This window comes from Canis lupus, chromosome 21, assembly GCF_011100685.1.
Source record: "Canis lupus familiaris isolate Mischka breed German Shepherd chromosome 21, alternate assembly UU_Cfam_GSD_1.0, whole genome shotgun sequence".
Lineage (NCBI taxonomy): Eukaryota > Metazoa > Chordata > Mammalia > Carnivora > Canidae > Canis > Canis lupus.
Genome location: NC_049242.1, coordinates 10,589,706 through 10,607,982, shown reverse-complemented (window position 1 = coordinate 10,607,982; position 18,277 = coordinate 10,589,706).

Genomic DNA, 18,277 nt, shown 5'->3' with positions numbered 1-18,277 from the left:
CTTTTCTTTTCTACCCCTTGATGATTTTACCTACTCTTTGCAGAAGTCTCTGGATCTTCAGCAAGGGTTGAGCCAGGGGACCCTGGCCCTTTGGCGACTCTTTACCTCGATTAATTGGCCTAATTGTTGCCCCAAGTGATTGTCTGTCAGGTTTCTCATCGTGATCTCTGCCTCTTGGCTTTTCAAGTTTCTCCAAACTGGCATAAATAGAGCAGATTTGTTTGGATCCTTTCAAAGTTGAGGGACCTACAGGGGGGTTCCTGTGGCCTCCCCAAAGCTTTGGTAGTGCTATATTATGACAATTTGTTTTAACCCCATCGATGTCCATTTTATTCATCTGTTTTCTTAATAACCACCTAGAGATTTGCACCCTGTGGGGACAAAGTTCATGACTTAGCCCTTTCTGTTTCCTCTTCATTTAATATCTGTCAAAATTTACCTTTTCGCCTTGTATCTTAATAACTGTTTAAAAATTTCTACATTGTTGGGAAGATTTTCTTGACTCTCTGTTCCACTTCTCCTCATTCTCTTGTTTAACTGAATGTTTTTATTAGCATCTGTAAGACTCAAGAGGGGAAGCTGAGACAGCAAATTTGACAAGGCTTCCAGAACTCTGTTTTGGTTTTGCAATAATAAAGGGCCCTTTTAGTCACCATGACCTGAGTTACTGGTCTGTTCAATAGGGGAACAGACAATCATGGTCATCATAATGCCAGCCCCTTGTGGTTGCATACAAAGCTGCTTCATCTAGGGTGCTCCACCTGGCATTCTTCTGGGGAGATAGTCCCCTTTCTCAGGGTAAACTGACCATAAGTGGCTTTTATGTAGTTCACTAGACTGGCTATTCCTTCAGGAATAACGTCCTGTGCATCGAGATCACATACAGTCATCTGTGATTTTTCCTCATTGAACTCTGGGTCTTACATTAAGCCAAACATGACCTTCCACTCTGTAACATTCAAAACCAAAGAAAACAGTCCCCAAATTTGTTACTCTCATAATCCATTTCAGTAAAGGTTCCTCAGGAAGCTGATGATACTGATCCACAAAATGAAACAACTCCATCACACCATACCCTTTTCTTTCATAGTTTTGTGGTTTTGCCCTTCCCCTACGTTCACTAACTTCTTGGTGACAGGAGATCTTAGAGGTATTTTCTGTTGTCCCTGCATAATTTTTCCCTTGGGGGCAACTTTGAGACTAGTGGCCTAAACTCAGCATCACTGAAATCTGAGTTGGGTCCAGCATCAAGGTATGAAGCAGCATCCTCTTTTAGTTCAGCTATTACAAGTAACCATAACCAATAACCAAGGGATAGACTGTTTTGCCTTTTTCCTATTAGTCTGCATTTCCTTATGCATCGTGAACTAGCTGCCCAGGAATTGTATACATCTCTAAATTTCATTGATAACTTTGGCTGCTTTCAGCACAGCTGCTGCCATGGATGACCATGAGGCCACCCAGGAATCCAAGGTTCCCCCCAAACCACATTTTCTGTGAGCCAGGGCTATTTTAGTAATCCCACTTCAATGACACCAACTAAAAGATTCTGGTCATCAAGTCCACTGGTGGGAGCAGGGAGAGGGTTTCCACACCAACAAGCAATTCTTGGACACCAGCAGAGTATTGGAGAATTCAACTCAATTCTGATACCCAGAGACAGCATCAGATTCCACACATTAAGGGTTCAGGCCCTAATACTTCCATCCCCATCCCCCAAATCAGATGCCTGTCTCACCCACAGACTGTTACGTGTACTTCTGACTGACTGGCTATAGATCAGAGGTTCCCACCACCCCTTCCTTGCGTTCAATTAATTTGCAAACAGTTCACAGGACTCAGAAACATTTTTATTTACCAGATCACCAGTTTATTATGAAAGATGTAATTCAGGAAGAGCCAGGTGGAAGAGATGCCTTGGACAAGGAAAGGGGAAAAGGCCCAGAGCTTGCATCCCCTCTCCAGGTGGCCACTTTCTCCACTCCACCACTTCTCCATGGTTTGCCAGCCTGGAAGCTGTTCAAACTCCTTCCTTTTGGTTTTTTCTCCAAGGCATGATTGATTAAATCTTTGGCCGCTGCCAGTTGATTCAACCTCTGGAGAAGAGGAAGGGCTTGTGGGATGAAACTGAAAGTCCCAACCCTCTAATTATAAGGTCGGTTCTCCTGGCAACCAGTCCCCATCTTGAACTGGGGTCCAAAAGTCATCTTGTTAAAGTAATAAAAGACATCTTTGTCACTCTCTTCACTTAGGCCATTCCAAAGGTTTCAGGAGCTCTGGGCCAGGAATGAGGATACAAACCAAATGTATGTTATTATAAATCACAGTATCACATCCATCCAGAGCCCCTTCCTAGTACAGGTCAGTATTACTATCTTAAGGAATAAGGGAACTATGGTAGGTCTAGTCATAAGGACAACCAGCAACAGTCTCACTTGCAGATAATGAGAATATTTTCATACCCATATTTCTTGACCATTTTTAGACCAAAAGCAGTATAATTTAAGAATCAGTTTATCAGTTTGCATTTGTGCATGCACACACACACACACTCACACAGAGAGACACATGCATGCTGGGAGTTTCAGTGGGATTTATCCAGAGAACATATAGATTGATATTGAATCTTCCTATTTATGAAAATACCTGCAATTTGTTTTTTATAATCTCATATAGAATACATCTCAACGATGTTTTATAGGTTTTTTACACTGAGATTCTTAAAGGGTATTGTGAGACGTTTTTTGGTGTATGACATATCAGTGTTATTATGAATTGTATTTTTTCAAATCCTTAATTGTGATTGCTGATTTATAGAAATAAAGCCAATTTTGCTGTGCTACCTTGTACCAATATCTTTCATAATCCTGATAATCTATAGGTTCATTGGATATTCTACACATGTACTCATAATGTCCACAACTGAGGATTTTATTTCTTCTTTTTCAATTCTTAAAACATTTTTCTCCTTGCCTTACTGTTTTGCTAGATGCATAGTGCAACTTGGAAGAGAAATAAATAATAATAGGCATTTGATATATGTTTCTTATCTCAATGAAAAATATTTCAACAGGGCAGCCTGGGTGGCTCAGCGGTTTAGCACTGCCTTCAGCCCAGGATGTGATCTTGGAGATCCGGAATGGAGTCCCACATCAGGCAGGCTCCCTGCATGGAGCCTGCTTCTCCCTCTCCCTGTGTCTCTGGCTCCCTCTCTCTCTCTCTCTCTGTCTCTCTCTGTCTCTTTCTGTCTCTGTGTGTCTCTGATGAATAAATAAATAAAATCTTTAGGGAAAAAAAAGAAAAATATTTCAACATTTCATAACAACATTTGCTATAAGCTTTTTGCTAAAAATGTCTATTAGGGTAAGAAATGTTTCAACTCTTCCTATTTAGCAAAGAGTACTTTATCATAAGTGATTGCTGAATTTTATCAGTGGCTTTCACTGTATATGATTTTCCTACTTTATTCTGATGAGGAAGAAAATTACATTAATTGTTTTCTATTGTTAAGCCTCCATTCCTAGGATAGACCCAATATGGTTGTGATATATACTGTGCCTCTTATATGTTATATGCTGGATTCATGTATTAATAACTTAAGATGGTTTTCTGTGTATGAATAAAGTTGTCTATTACTTTTCTTCCACCTAATGTTCTTGTTTGGTTTTTGCATTAAGTTTATGCTGGCCTCAAAAAAAAAAAATAGGAAGGTATTTCCAACTTTTCTATTCCCTAGAAAATTTTACATAAGTTTTATTTCTTACTTGAATATTTGGTAAAATTAATCAGTGAAAGCATCTGAATTTGTTGCTTTCTCTGTGTGAAGATACACACATTAAAAAATACATGTATACTCAGTAAGGAGCTTAGAAATCACCACTCCATCCTGCCAGGTAAGAAAGCTGAAAGGACTGAAAAGTCAACAATTCTTCTTGTATCTGTCAAGCTTAAAACAAAGCAGCCAATTTGTTACCACCACAATGGATTTGCTGGCAATAACAGAGGAATTGCAGTTAGGGACGGATAAGCTATAGCAAAAGCCATCAACAAATCCAGAGGACAGAAGGGAAAGAGGGAAATTGAGAAGGGCTATTATAAACATGAACTCCATCGGAGTAAACTGATGTTGGAGTGTAGTGGTTTTTCATTGGCTGACTGTGACAGTCTCTTATTGGCTGGGCTGTTGCCGGACAAGGAGAAAATCATCCTTTCTCCCGCTGAGGTAGTGAAGTATAGTTATCCTCCTGTTGGGTCTCAAAAGGTCTGCAATGAGGGTAGGGTGTGAGAATTCCCCTTTATGGCCTCCTGAAATCATTCTAGATGACACTTCCTTTATTCATAGATCCATAAGGAATGGTGGGATACAGAGCAAATCACCCCAACACGAATTTGGTGAGGATATAAACACGCAGACCCCAGTGATCTCCCTTTTTGTAAAATGATTATTTCAGTCTTTTGTCTATTTTTCTGTGACTGTCTTTTTCTTGTAGGAGTTCCTTATATATTCTTGATTCAAGTAGCTAGATATTCTCCCACTTTATGGGCTGCTTTTCACACCCCGTATATATTTCTAATAAAAAGAAGTTCTAAGTTTTAATATAGTTCAATTTATTTTTTCTCTTGTGATTAACACCTAAAAATGTCTGCCTACTCTGAAGTCAAAAATATGTTCTTCTGTTTTCCTTAAATTATATATGATTTACCTTCACATTTAGAGCTTTGATCTACCTGGTAATAATTTGTGTTTATGGTGTGAGATAGGCCCAAAATAAATATATTTTATCTAAATGGCTATGCAATTGATCCAGCACCATTTATTTCAAAGATTGTCTTTTTCCACTACAATGCAGTGTTGCTTTTTTAAAAAATCAGGTGATGTTATATTTATGGGCTGTCTCTTCTGTTCCATTTTCAGTTTGTCCTTGCACTAAAATGTGGGTAGGTTATTTAATTTTGGATTGGATTGATTTAATAAATATAAAACCATGAGGATTTTCTCTTTTTTTTCTTGTGTCAATTTAGAATGCATTATCTTTTAAAAGATTGTGTCATTTCATCTACATTTTGAAATGTATTGGCATGAAGTTGTTCAAAAACCTTCCCTTATTTTTTAGGTCTGTAGAATAATATTAATGTCCACTTCTCATTCCTGATTTGGGTTATTTGTGCTTTTACTTTTTTCTTTCATTAGTTTTTCTTAGGGTTTATCAATTTAATTAGTCTTTGTAAAGAACTCTCATTTAGTTTTATTTTCTCAATTATAAATTTTTCTTTCATGTCATTAATTTCTACTCTTTATTATTATCTACTCTTTTATTTTTTATTTTTTAGTTCCTTTTTAAAGATTTATTTATTCATCTGACAAAGAGAGAGAACATGAGCACAAGCCAGGGGGTGTGGTCCAGACAGAGATGGGAAGAGAATCTCAAGCAGACTCCACACTGAGCACCAAGCCCATTGCAGGCCTGATCTCAGGAGCCTGAAATCACATTCTGAGCTGAAACCAAGAGTCAGATACTTAACAAACTACACCATCTAAGCACCTCTTTTTAGTTCCTTTTTTTTTTTTAACTTACCGAGAAGGAATGATTAGCTTATTGATTTATCAATCTTTTCTGCTTTCTAAAATATTCACTCAAGCTATAAAATTGTCCATAGGTACTGCTTTAGATCTATGACACAAGTACAATGTATAATAGTTTCAAGTGATTATTTGGTATACCAATATGTAGTCACTGAAGATATTATCAGTAAGAGTTGAAATTTACATTTTGTTTTTTTTTAAGATTTTATTTATTTATTTATTTATTTATTTATTTATTTATTTGACAGAGAGAGAGGGCACAAGCAGGCAGAGCAGTAGGTTGAAAGAGAGGGAGAAGCAGGCTTCCCACTGAGTAGAGAGCCCGACAAGGGGCCTAATCTCAGGACCATGACATGAGCCAAGGGCATACACTTAACTGACTGAGCCACCCAGGTGCCTCCAAAATTTACATTTCTGATGACGTAGTTCCTGTTAAGGAATTGAGGTACACTGTCCTAAGTTTTAAATTTTACACTGACATTCTGAATTAAGCAGAACCAAATAATTTTTTTCCTTTTTGTGGTGGTACCAAGAGTCAGTCCACCTGAGAACCAGTTTTGTGTGCAGCAGCCTGCAGAATTGTACTAAGAAATAAGGGAAAATGAGTGAAAAATCAGTGAACGTTAAAATGGATAAGCATATCTATTGCAATATTGAGAAAAGTTGACTTAAAAATGACAATTTAAATCAAATGGAAATATTTATTGGTTCTTACTATACACCCCACATAAGGCATTATTCATTGTTTACAGATGAGAGTGGGTATAAAGAGCAAATATGTTGTTTCTTCCCAACACCTAGCCACTTGTAACCTCTTCTAATCATTCCACTAATATGATTACAATGACAGCTGCTCTTTCCCTTCCTTTTCTCTTTTCAGTCTTTCTCCTTTCCTTCCTTCCTTCTCACCTCTTCCTCCTCCTCCTCTCCTGTCCTCCTCCTTTCCTCTTCATCTATTTTTGTTTTTCTTTAACATCTATCAGAAAGCCACTGGATCCTTATTCCACTCTGGTTTTGCCACTTGGGCAAGTCTCTGAACATTCAGAGTCACAGTTGTCTAATTTATAAAATAAAGTTATTAGAAAGATAATAATTAATATGTCTTGTAGTTCCAATAGACAAGTAAGTCTATGACTTCTCTATGATCTCTCCCTGTTCCTATACTACTCTATCTCTCTCACCACAATTGTTGGTCTAGTTCTGGGCACATGACCCAAGCTGAATAAATGATTCCCTACTCTGAAATGTGTGGGCTTAGAACCAGACTTAGAGCAGTTAGTAACTTTTCCCAGGAGTCAAATTGTAAGGAGTAAAGCTTAGCAACTACTTGTAATCAGCTTTGCAGCCAAAGGGAGAAAGTTTGACTGAAGAGAAAGAGAAATTTAACTAATTTACATTTAAATAGTATAAAAACAGTTCTGTAGTTTTTAACCATTTATTCTTATTTACCTCATTCTCAGTGATGCTATATAAGATATACTTAGATTTAGGAGATTAAGTCACAGGGTATGCAGATAAATTGATTTTTAAAAAATCTACTGTATGAGCCAATTTTCTTAAGCCACTTACATATCTTGCTGAAAAATAGAATTCTGGAAAGGGCTCAGATGAAGGATTTAAATAAAGGGATCTAAGCAAGAGTTACTATTTGAAGATCATTTATTATTATGAATTTTACAAATATTACTTGCAATTCATGAAATAACTCATAAAGATAAAGATAAGAATTATCACCTCAGTTTTACTCAGAAGGAAATTGAAATTCGGAAAGATTAAATCAATTGCCAAATTTATACAGCTTGTAAATCACTGAGCTGGGATTCAGCTTGTTTTATTATGACTACAGAGCCCCAACTTTTTCTATTTTGCAGCACAGAACTACCTCTCAGGATGTCAATGTATGCCCTCTCTTCTGCAATTAGTTTATAATCTTCCTGGAAACATAGAAACAAAATAATTAATATATAAACATATATATGAATTAAATTAATATATTAATATATTTAAAAAGTGAATCCAGGAAAATATACCTTCCCAAGGATTATACAATATTCTGAAGACTATGATTTTATAATCTGTAAATTATAAATTTCTGATGGAAACTAGTTTGAAATTATATGTTAATGCACATCTGTCAATTTTGTGGGAATTTGCTTAGTGAGGTTTGGATGTCCTAATTACACAATGCCATAGGGTTTCTTGGAGCCCTGGGAGAGGAGTTTTTGTGGCCCCCCATTGATTATCAGAGTTGAAAGTCCTAAGTCTGCCTTTTTTGAAAAATATACTAGAAATTTTCATATGTGCCTTATATGCTAAGTTATTACTTAAATTATTGTTAATAAATATATTTACCATTCACTACACTAATACTCTCATCAACCCTGAAATACAGGAACAGTTATTGTCATGTTATATATACTAAATTAACATACAGAAAGGTTATCTTACATGAGATCATACAGCTTGTAAATGTTACAATTAACTAACAAGTCCAAAGCTGATTATAAGGTGAAGACTGCAGTTTCAAACCATTTCAGTCAATGTTGTACCTACAGATTTAGTGACACTAACAGAGAATTTTTAGAGCAGTGAAATATTTCTGAATGATTCTGTAATTATGGATACACCTCATTACACATTTGTCAAAAATGTATAGAATGCACAAGAGTGAACCCAAATGTAAACTACGGATTTCAGCTAATAATGATATACTCATATTTAACAAATGTGCCACCTTAATTCCAGATGTCAATAACAGGGCAAACTAGAGGGAGTGAGGAATTCTGTACTTTCCACTCAACTTTTCTATAAAGCTAAGATTACTAAAAAATAGTCTATTAACTTTTTAAAATACAGAAGCTGCTTATGTTGTGGAAATTATGAATTTACACCCACAGAACAAATGGAATTTTAAAAAAGACTGTTTGGAAGTTACACAAATGGATTCTGCTCTTTGAAATAAAATTCCCAGACACTATAAGAATCACACATTAAATAAAGTTCTTAGATTGCAGTGAAAATGATAATTATTAAGTGTTAAAAATTTCCATTTTGGGGGTTTCATGTAAGAGTTTGAGTAAATTTTTGCATGCAATATGAGAGGGAGAAATGCATAATTTCTTCATTATTTGTTTAAAATACATGGTTTAAATATTGAAGTATAACTAATTTAATAAATCAAGCAAAACATCTAGTTATTAAACTACCCCAGATACATTTAACTGACAAGTACATGTAGATTCTTCTTGGGCAAAATAACTTAAGTTGTAAAATTTTCTTTGGGAATTTGAAGGTTTATTCAGTTTGGAAGACTACATTATATTCAGAAATGTATGCTATTTTTGCTTACCTTACATTGGGCTGTGGATTAGGCGCTGTAAGTTATATACAAAATAGTCAAGACACCAAGATATAGTTTCTGCTTTGAATCTCTAAATACGGTCCAATGATAAGGGTTGAATGGAGATAATTAAAGTAATATCTAGTCAGTGTTCAATGTTTATAAGCAGCAAGTGTGAAACATGGAATTTATTATGCTAGTCTAAATGAAGGACAAATTGCGTCTGTCTGGAGAATTCAGAAAAGTCTTTATGGAGAAGACAGTATTTTTAATGCGCTTGAATGGATTCAATAGATGGAGAAGAAAAAAGGGGAAAATTCAGATGGAAAGAATTTCCACACAGATGAAGGTACAGAAAAATCATGTCTCAGGGTTGACTGTTGATTCAGTTTGGTTAGATCACAAGAATCTGAATACAGAGTGAAGAGGAGGATTTTTTAAAAAGATTTTATTTATTTATTAATGAGAGACACAGAGAAAGACACAGAGACACGGGCAGAGGGAGAAGCAGGTTCCCTTTTAGGGAGCCTGATACAGGAATTGACCCCGGAGCCGGGGATCACGACCTGAGCCAAAGGTAGACACTCAACCACTGAGCCACCCAGGTGTCAGAAGAGGAGGATTTTTATGGAGATGGCAGATAAGAGTTAATCATGTGGTACACTGACAAAGCAAGATGAATAAAATTAGCCCTTCATTCAGTTAGAAACTAATGGGGGAGATATTAAAGATATTGAGAATTTCTGAGCAAAATATTATATTCTAGCAAAATTAATGCAATTCATCTGTTTTGTGATAATGGAATCTATCTTCTTGCATCATACCGCTTCATGTTTATTTGCCTTCTAGACCATGAGATCCTCAAGGGCAAATGTAATATCTTATTCATCTTGTTATTTTTAGCACTTAATACATAACTGGTACACAGTGTAAACTCTATAAATGCTTTCTTTTTTTGGTATATTTTTTTTATTGGTGTTTGATTTGCCAACATATAATATAACACCCGTGCTCATCCCATCAAGTGTCCCGCCTCAGTGCCTGTCACCCAGTCACCCCATCCCCCTGTCCACCTCCCCTTCTAGTACCCCTTGTTCATTTCCCAGAGTTAGGAATCTCTCATGTTTTGTTACCCTCTCTGATTTTTCCCACTCATTTTCTCTCCTTTCCCCCTTAATCCCTTTCACTATTTCTTATATGTGTATGAGTGAACCATATAATGATTGTCCTTCTCTGATTGACTTACTTCACTCAACATAATATCCTCCAGTTCCATCCACGTTGAAGCAAATGGTGGTATTCATCCTTTCTAATGGCTGAGTACTATTCCGTTGTATACATAGACCACATCTTCTTTATCCACTCATCTGTTGAAGGACATTGAGGCTCCTTCCACAGTTTGGCTATTGTGGACATTGCTGCTATGAACATTGGGGTGCAGGTGTCCTGGCATTTCACTGCATCTGTATCTTTGGGGTAAATCCCCAGCAGTGCAATTGCTGGGTCATAGGGTAGCTCTATTTTTTACTCTTTGAGGAACCTCCACACTGTTTTTCCAGAGAGGCTGCACCAGTTTGGATTCCCACCAACAGTGCAAGAGGGTTCCCCTTTCTCCACATCCTCTCCAACACTTGCTGTTTCCTGTCTTGTTAATTTTCTTCATTCTCACTGGTGTAGGTGGTATCTCATTGTGGTTTTGATTTGTATTTCCCTGATGGCAAGTGATGCGGAGCATTTTCTCATGCGCTTGTTGGCCTTGTCTATGTCTTCCTCTGTGAGATTTCTGTTCATGTCTTTCATGATTGGATTGTTTGTTTCTTTGGTGTTGAGTTTAATAAGTTCTTTATAGATCTTGGATACTAGCCCTTTATCTGATATGCCATTTGCAAATATCTTCTCCCATTCTGTTGGTTGTCTTTTAGTTTTGCAAATGACATATCAGATATAAATGCTTTCTAATGAGCAATTGAAGTACTTTTTCTTAGACAGTTTAAAAATAATTTTAAGAACCCTAGAAGTATTGGTTTAAAATACTCAAATCTGAATTGATCTTTATAACTATTGATTTGTCCTTTCCATATCAATAGCCTGAGTTGATATGGAAGGGACAGTAGAAGGGATGAAAAGGTTATGGTTCAATGAGAGACCAATCCCCTAATAACTTAACTGCTTGCTTCTCATTGAACTCAGAATCCTTCCAATGTTCTGTACCCAGTAACCCTGACACTTGAATCATTCCTTGGACCTGAAAAGTCTTTGTCACATTCTTAGACCCTAGTTCCTCTGAGAAGATGGCCTGTCTTACTCCTCCAGAGTCCCTGCTGAAAATTAGAATTCAACCTTAAAACTCAGGCCAGTGTCTGGAATCCGGCAAGCAAACCTGCTGTAGGCTTTCCTCAGGTGGTTCTCTCGGACATCTAAAAATTGCTAGTTAAAGATTTCATCCCTATGCTCTCCCCACCCCCATTATCAGAGGGCACTCAAACTGCTTGCTGGGCTCTGAACTGCCCTTCCCTTCAGCACCTGTCACTCAGTTTCTATCCTCAGGAACTGTACCTCCTATATAGGAAGATTTTGTCCCATGTCTGGTCCCAGATTGTTATAAATAGCTGAGCCATACATAAGCAGCTCCCAAAACATGACTAAATATAAATTAAAATAATCTATATTTTTAAGTTTAAAAATACTCTGGCAAAATAACACTATTTCTCTTTTATTTGTTTTTATCAAACTAGCATTGCAATATGTTTTATCTTTTTAAATTGCTAGTCAATTTGTTTGCAAATGTTCAGCAAATGTGTACTTGATGCTAGTGACTTTTTAAAATATGATAAGAGATCTTAAAGAAATTCGAAATATTTCTAAGATGACACATTCTGATATCAGAGAAAAGTTATCCTCAGCTATCCTCAGCACTGCATAAACTCAGGTGAAACTTAATATTGTTTATTTTTAACATTCCCAATGGTTATTAACTAGCAGAATGTCAGTGTTAGAAGAGACTTTAGAGGTCAGCAGTAATTTCCTTTTTGAATGGGGATTAGTGCAGAAACTCCATAACCTTTAAAAAATAAAACTGATTAGCTAAACTAATTCCTTCTCATTGAGATACCATGCAATGTATTTGAAAACTTTTACTATTTCTATTCCTGTTGCAGCAAGCAGAAAGTTTTTCTTGGAATAATTTTCTGGTAGCCTTTTTCCTACTAAAGCTTTATCCTAAAAAGAACATCAAGTATTTCCCAATAAAAAATAATATTGTAATGAATTTGTTATAGTAAGTTCTTTTCTTTGTAGTGGAGACTTTCTCCTGAGACATGCTGACAGCATCATCTAAACCACTATCTATGTCCCCATCTCTGCTGTGGCATTACCCCAGAAATTGCTTGGTCTCCTATTGTCTGTCTCCCCAAATGAGTAAGCATTCTGAGTGTTGCTTCTTTGTTTACCCAGAATCTACTACTGTGATTATCATACATCAGCATCCCAATAAAAATGTTTTTTAAAAATTGGATAAAAGAGTGAAGAAAAGATGAATAAACAATGATTTGTATTAACACACACTCAATGTGCATCTGAAATTGAGAAATGTTTCAAACTGTTTGAAAAATAACCTGACTTTCATATTCTTTCTTTCCTTCTGGTATTTCTGTGGTAGAAGTAATATGAGCCAAGCACTGCCTCTCTTCATGGGTAGTGAATTCCTACTCATTCTTCTTAGGACAAAAATGTAACAGTTTTTTGAAACCTTTTTTTTGTCACTCCCCCAGGCAACATTTTATTCCTATTCCTGTTATGACTTATCACATTGTATTGTCACTTCCTCCTTTAGCATTATCTAAAACCTACATGAAAATTAAATATAAATCTTTTTGCATCATTCCAAGGTTATTCACTGTGCTTTTATAACTTTGCATTCAATTTTCTGCCTTTGACACATTTTTTAAGCATTTATTCATTTATTAGAGAGAGAGAGAAAGAGAGAATGGAGGAGTGAGGGAGGAGCAGAGGGGGAGAGAGAGAGAGAGAGAGAGAGAGTCTCCAGCAGACTCCCCATTAAGCATGGAGACTGATATGGGGCTCGAGCTCATAATACGAGATCATGACCTGAGCCAAAGGTGCCCCTCTGCCTTTGATGCCTTGTCCATGCTCCTAGATATATTTGATGTATAATACATTTTTTTTTATCATCAGTTTCACACCATAGGTAATCTTCTAAATGACTTCTGTTACTTTTCACTCTACCAATATGAACAAATAGTACTACAATGTAGTAAAAGAAGTCTGAGACCTGTGGTCAATAAATATACTTACAAGTGTATAGCACAGGTAATGAATACACTGCTGAGTTTTGATAATTTAATTCACACAAGGTCCAGTGGTTTGAATGTCAATTAATAACGGACAGTCCCAAGCTCACTGAAATAGCAACTTACAGGGAAGTCATGGGTATTTTATATTTTAGATAGTATACTCTTATTTCATTTGTTTGCCGTGTCATTTGAACTAACGTGTAGCTCAACAGATTCATCAGCTGAAATGTCCAAAACAAATTTCTCTACCTAAAAATACATGACTAAAGATAGATACATGGATATATACATAGATACACAGATGTTGTATGTATAGAGATATACGATTCTCTTGTCTATCTCTAGAATACTATACCATGATAAACTGGGAGCTTATTCATATCCAATGAGGTTTTTTTGGTTTGTGGTCTAGAAATCCATGGGACAGGCAAGGCTTTGTGACCTAAGGATTAAGTTCTTTTTGGTAGAATTGCCTCTATCTATCTTCTCACATCCCCAGGCTTGTATCTCAACCAGACCTTCACTGTATTGACCAGTGGAATTTTACTGTCATGTTCCCAGTATGCTTGACCTGAGGCTTCAGCCTATACTGTCTTCTGATAGAAACTGAAACCAAGAATCCCTTTTGGAAACTTGAGGCAATAAAATCCCATTAGGTCTCCGTAGCCATGCTCAGAAATCCTGGATAATTTTCCCAAAAATAAGCCTCTCAGTTAGACCACCTTCTGGTGGATCTTCATTCCCATATTGTTCAGAGCTCATTCTCTGACCCACCCCATCTCTCCTGCTTCTCTACTTCCCTGTCAAAATAGTCATCATGTCTTCTGAAACCCACTATCTGCAGTAAGCATTCTTCAGTCCATATTCTCAACTACACACCCAACAGTTCTCTAATTCTTGAGATAAATTGAATCTTAACACAGATTAGAAGATACTGCTTTGCCTGAATCTTTCTAGAGCAGAAAACAACAGAATTCTTTTGTAAAGGGCCATACACTAAATATTTTAGATTTGGTGACCCATACAGTTTTTGTTGTAAGTACTTAACTCTGCCACTGTAACAAAGACAGCCATAGACAATTCAAATGTGAATTAGTGTAACTGTGTTTCGATGAAGCCTCATTTACAAAAATAGGCAGCAGGCCAGATTTTGGGGGTATCATATGCCAATCCCTGCTCTAGTGCCGAGGGTGCTCATTCTGTCATGCCCCGCTTTTTTAAGATTCATTTATTGATTCATGAGAGAGACAGGGAGAGAGAGAGAGAAAGAGAGGCAGAGACATAGGCAGAGGGAGAAGCAAGCTTCTCACAGGGAGCCCGATGTGGGAATTGATCCTGGATTCTGGGATCATGACCTGAGCCGAAGACAGACGCTCAACCACTGAGCCACCTAGATATCCCACTGTCACGCCCCTTGCTTCACAAAAACAAGCAATCGAGTCAGGAATATTCTAGTTTTCCACTGTGTTGCTCTCCCCTTCCATGTCAATCATCCTTAACACAGTCTTATCACTATTGTCTACCAATTTCTTGGTCACTCCCCAACCTATTCTGAAGAATCTGGCAATTCTCACTATTCCTCCTAACTCAAGGCCTTTCTAGTGTCTAGAATTTCCCTGGCAGCCATTTAATGTCCAAATTTCCAAAGATAACACTTTAGTATTGCAACATTTAATTCCTTGTTTCTCTTAATTCTGATTATCTTTACTTATAATTCATTTCCTCTACACTCATTTATGCCTATATCTTGGTAAGTTCATTTGGAACTTACTATGCACCAGGCCTTGTTTTTGCCCCGGGGAATACAATGATTAATAAGAACTGGATTTTTTTCCTCAAGTATCTGAAGTTTAGTGGTGGAACTCTGCAGCCAATCAAATAAATACATTGCAATGTATTGCGATAAGAAAGGAGCATGTGAGGTAAAATGGTAGCAAATGGGAGAAGATGATTAAATTTTAAAAAGGAATCCTTGCAGATGAAGCAACACTTCAGCTGGATCTTGAACCACAATATAAAATTGACTAGGTGTAAAAAAGATATAAAGAATATTCCAGAAAAGAGAAGGACCACATTCAAAGGTATGGAGATGCACCTCAGCTTGTGTGATCTTCCACAAAGAGAACAAAGGTGAATGGGTTGGGAGTGCTAGGAGATGGAACTATTGACAAGGTAGGAATAGATCCTCACTCAAGAATCCTGAATGACTTCTACGCAATTTGGAAGACAGGCAACTGGAACATGAGTTGGGGAGAGAAAGGATCTAGCAAATGAGACCATAAAGGTAAAGATCAGATGAGGGGAACAACCAGATCACAGAGGTGTCCTCAAAGTCAAGGGAGAAGAACATTTTAAAAGGGTGAGAAAAAAAAGGTTTTTTCTTTTTTGTCAACAGAGCAATTGGACCTTACTGGAATTTCAGAAACAGAAATCCCTTAATAATTTAGTTGAATAGTTAAAACTATTTTTTATGTCTCCAACTTATTCATCAAATATTACTTTTATATTGACTGGTATCAAAAGCACTCTCTCTCTCTATGTGTATATATATACATATATATCAATACAAGTAAGTGACTCTCCTTTTGGATTTTTTGGGGGTGTGCACTATTTTTAGACTTGAAGACCCTGAAAAATAGATAACTACATTTTCAATAAGCCCTAACAATGATTTTTGGTACTAACAATAAAAAGTAATAAAATAAATAAAACACAATCATCAATAGCTTTATTTTTCTCATTGCAACACTTGTCCCCTGGTTTATGAAAAAAACATAACAAATGCTTTCCTTATTATTGTATCTGTTCTCATGCTTCCTATTCCTATCATATGATTTCACACGATTTATAATTAGTTATTTTCTCAGTAGTGATTAAATACTCATTTGCTCTTTCTTTACTCTGCCAAACATATTTCACATTTAACAAAAAATATCCCACTTTAAAAGTCTTGTTAAAATCCAAAGAACTGAGTTTAAACTTTGTTCCTTGACTTTTCTGATTAAATGTATGTTCTTAGAAAAAAAATGAAATGTTAACTAGTAGTAAATGCTACTTAATTGTTAATATTAGAGAAAAGTAATCATTTTAGGCTAAAGCAAACTAAAATTTTAATTTTTTTTAACTTGGCTTTCAAAAAAGGTGTAAAAAAACCCGGAAACATCTAGAAATATGTTCCAGAAATCATGCACTTTGGACTGAAATTGTTTCTTATTCTGAAATGATATAAACATTGATGATTGTGCCCATTTTAAGTCTCAACAGGTCATAAGGTTTCTTTGCAACCATGCAATAATGAATTACTAATTAATAATGAGAACTTGCTTCTTCAGCAAGTGTTTTCCCATCCTCAAAAGGTCAATGTAAAATAAAACTTTTCACCCCAGTGGAGACTGCAGGTTTCTGCACTGAGGATACTAACTACAAGGTTGTTGTTTGAAATGACTAGACAGTGATCTTTGTGAAATAAAATGGTTGGCTGATTTTATTCTGTCTCCTTTTGCTTAGGAGGTTATCTGAGGGTGACAGGGAGACCTCTCTGGAGTCACATTTATTTTTACAACAATCTGAACAAATTGAACCTGTGGGCAAGTCACAACATTTATTGAGCATAAAGAATAAACAGTGCTGTGAAACAGGGACAGGATTCCTACCCATGGGGAATAAGAATTATAATATCAACGGCAGAATATATGCACATGAAATTGACTAAAAACATTTCATTGCAGAGGGGTCCCAAACCAGTAATATTAGGAATATCATCAAAAACAAACAAAAAAAAGGAATATCATCATCTCTCAACCTTCTAGTAATATCTAATCATCTGATACATTGCTAAGAAATACGTGTAATTAACAGATAATATGTTAAACTAGATTTATTCCTGCAGCCTGAGTGTGGGAACCACGAGAAACCACGTGTAAATGTCAAATCTGCTTTGTTTCCAATTGTTAGGAAATTTCCTGCTTCTATGTCCATTTGGAGTCTCAGTCTTGAAATCCAAGTCCATACTTTCTGCATTCTGTCTCTGCGGAGAGCTTTGTTTTTGATACTCACCTCTCCCTCCCTCGTGTCCTCCACCTTCATTTTCACCATGGACAAGTAAGTTGTAGTTGATTTAAAATGGCCCCAAATCCTTTGCCACACTTTCTTTGAGAGGTGGAATTTCTTTCTCTACCTGTTTAGTTTGGGCTGGTCCAATGACTTGTTTTGACCAACTGAATATGGCAATGGAAATTCAGTGTGAAAATTTAGACTGAATCTTATGAGATCTGCACCTTACACTTTTGACCACTTGGATACTCCCTATTAGAACCCAGTTACCATGCTATGAAAAGCCCAGACCATGTGGAGAGGTTATGTGGAAGGAAATTATGACATTGGTCAGCAGCTTCCATCTCCACATGAGATCTGAGATAACAGTAGCACCAACTGCAGCCATTTGAGTGAACTGTCCTGGAAATTCTAGTTCAGCAGAACCTCCTGATGACTGCAGAGCCAGCCAACATCTGGTCTAATGTGGCAGGGGACCATACAGCTAAGGCCAGCTAACACAGAATAAAGAAAAGCAAGTAAAAGTCATTTTAGGCTACTAAGTGTTGGGTAGTGGGCAACATAGCAATACATAACTGAAACACTAACTGAATTATTATCTGCATAGCTTGTTTATTAGATTCTTATAGATGTTTGCTTGCTAAAATTTGAGAAAGCATGGACTTAGAAATCAATGAGATCTGATTTAAATAAAGACTTTACTCCTTACTGTAATTGCATGATTTGGGGCCAGGTATTAAATTTCCCTAAACCTCAGCTTTCCTTTCTGCAAAAAAAGAGGGTAAATAAAAATTACTTCTTAATACTTGTAACAATTAAGTAAAATGATGTGCCCCCCCCAAAATCTTATCTCTGTTTATTATCCATGATCCATGATCCAGCCATAAGCACTTATAAATATCAGTCTTCTTCTCATTTTCCACATCCATATTACAGCCATATATTTACTGATTTTTCCTTTGCTAACTCTCAGCTGTGGATATTCCT